Here is a 2,516-nt window from a genome sequence, read left to right on the forward strand (position 1 = left end):
GTTGTTCCCGTCGTGGGGTTTTGCCGTTCGGGGAAAAAGAGCAAAAGGCAGGATCGTCTCTCTTGGCGGAGCGGCGAAGGCTGCGATGGGGGGGGGGGGGGGGGGGGGGGGGGGGGAAAAAAAAAAAAAAAAAAAGAGGAAAATCTCTTTATAAAGGAGGAGGGTTGAGTGGGGTGAGAGGACTGTGTCCGTCAGAGCTGGGGGGGAGGAAGGGGGAAAGACGTCAGAGGGATGGGGGACGTTGGGGGGATGTGAGGATGAGTCAAGGGAGAGGGATTGTCGTGTCATGGCAGGGGAACAGGGTTAGGAAGTAAAAAAAAGGGAATGAGGGGGGAGAAAGGAGGGAACGGGATCATGCCAAACCGACAGGGAAGAGGATGAAAAGAAAGAGCTGATGAAACCAGACGAGAGCTGGAGGAAGGGGGGAGAGCAGAGGTCGGGAGCGGGAAGGGAGCTTTGCGCTCTCCGTACCCTCCCTGGCACCCATCCTGCCCCAGCCTTGGGCCTAACCAAGGGCAAGCAAGGTGCTGGGCAAGCACCAAGCCAAGGCACGGCTGCGTGGGGCTGGGCAGGACCACCTTTCCCCACAGCTCCCTTCCAAACCTGATTGAACGTGCCAGCCGAATTCCCCAGCTGCGGGGCGGCTAGTTGTTGGGGCTCTCCCTTTTTTTTTGCCATGCCTCTTCTAAACCTCACCGGCCGAACTATGGTAGTATCGGCTTTCCCGTGAAAGGACTCTTGCTCTCTGTCTCCAAACGATGCTTGACAATGAGCCTCGATGTGCTGAGAATAAGGGTACACGTGCAAAGAGGACCCACACGTGCCCTTGCCCCAGTTTTTACAAAGGGAAGATCGTGCTGAGCTGTAGCAGGCGCTGCCCGCTCTTGAGAGGCAGGTAACGTGGGCCACTGGCTCATGAAGGATAGAAAAGTAGAAATAAAAAGCCCACAGGAGTGCAGAACTGAGATTGGTAAAAGAACTGATGTAAAGCAGAAAATAGAAAATCATCCTAGACTCAAGAGGAAAATGCAACGTGGGAAGATGTAAGAACAGCCAGGAGGACGGGGGCAAATCAGCAAAGCTCGGCCCGCTGCAAGGAACGACCCAAGGGCTGGCACTTTCCTCCTGTTTGCCAACTGCCCGGCCAGCAGAAAGGCTTCGGCTGCCTGCTCACCGACCGCTGAGCACATCACACCAAGTAACATGTTAGCCCCAGCCATTCATTACGTCCATTATATGCAATAAATTATGATTGCACGCTCATAAATAGTGTGCGTAATACTGCTTTCAAGTCCCTGGGCTCGGTTGAAGAAGCCTAAATAAAGGTGGCCAAAGAATTAAAGGTTAGAAATGTTATGATTTTTGTCAGCCGGTCCCAGGGGTTGTTGAGTGATGCAACATTTGCTTTGGGAGATTGCAGTCAAAACTTCCTCCCAGTAAAAGGCAACGGAGACACATTTTAGACACAGGCAAGCATCGAGGCGCCTTCTAAACAGAAATCCTGTCATAAGTAAATACAATATAAATAGTAAGTAGAAGTCAGAGAACCTTGGAAACAATGTTGAGGGTGTTTCAATTAGGAATAAATAAACAAGTTCCAGCAATTAAAATGTAATAGAAAATGCTTGGATGCTAAAATGGATGTTAAATGAAATTCACAGAAAGTTTTAATTACAGTTTAGTCTATTTTTTCCCTTTTAAAAAAAACAAACCTATTATATTCCTTTTCATTACTATTATTACTATGTTTTATTATTATTATTGTTAGCATTACATATAAGTTTTACTTTTTTTCTTTTTTTTCTCCACTGGAGTTGGGGGGAGGGAGCGAGTGGCTGCGTGGTGCCTAGTTGCCAGCTGGGCTTAAACCCATGCCCTAGAAAAGGGTGAAGCTCCAGAACACCTGCAATACATGGACTTAAACCACAACACTTAGATTAATACTTAAATTAAACCCCAATTTCGGTCTTCACTGAGGACTATAACAAATTCCTGTTGTCCTTAGTGGGCAACATTAGCACCTGTTTATGGCACTGGAGTGGGGAAACTGTTCTTTTCATATCTAGAAATAAATTAATTCTAAATTAATTATATTTTACTGAAATTCATTAAAATGAATCCTGAAAATTTATTATTTTTTATTTGCATAGCCTCTTTTGACAAGTTTTGTCTCTTCGATACTCAGGAATGGTTTGCAACCTTCCACCCAACGAATCAACTGCACTGGCCAAGTTTTACCTTACACATGTATCTACTCCTGTAGTTACTTAACCACAAATAAGTGAAACCATACGTTCTCTCATAAGATGTTCATTTACGCTATAGGTTGCTTGAGCTGATACGGCTTTGAGTTTTGAAGCTGCCTTCACCTGGATGTAGCTGGGAAAGACCGAGACAATAATTTTAGTGAGGTGTGAACATTAGCTGATTTGATAATTTACTATCCCTTCTTTGCTCATCCACTATTACTATTTCAGGTAGTTTTCCAGTGCTTTCTCTTGGGAAAGGACCCTGCC

The sequence above is a fragment of the Haliaeetus leucocephalus genome, unplaced genomic scaffold, assembly GCF_000737465.1.
Source record: "Haliaeetus leucocephalus isolate CR32 unplaced genomic scaffold, Haliaeetus_leucocephalus-4.0 Scaffold495, whole genome shotgun sequence".
In the NCBI taxonomy this organism is placed as follows: domain Eukaryota; kingdom Metazoa; phylum Chordata; class Aves; order Accipitriformes; family Accipitridae; genus Haliaeetus; species Haliaeetus leucocephalus.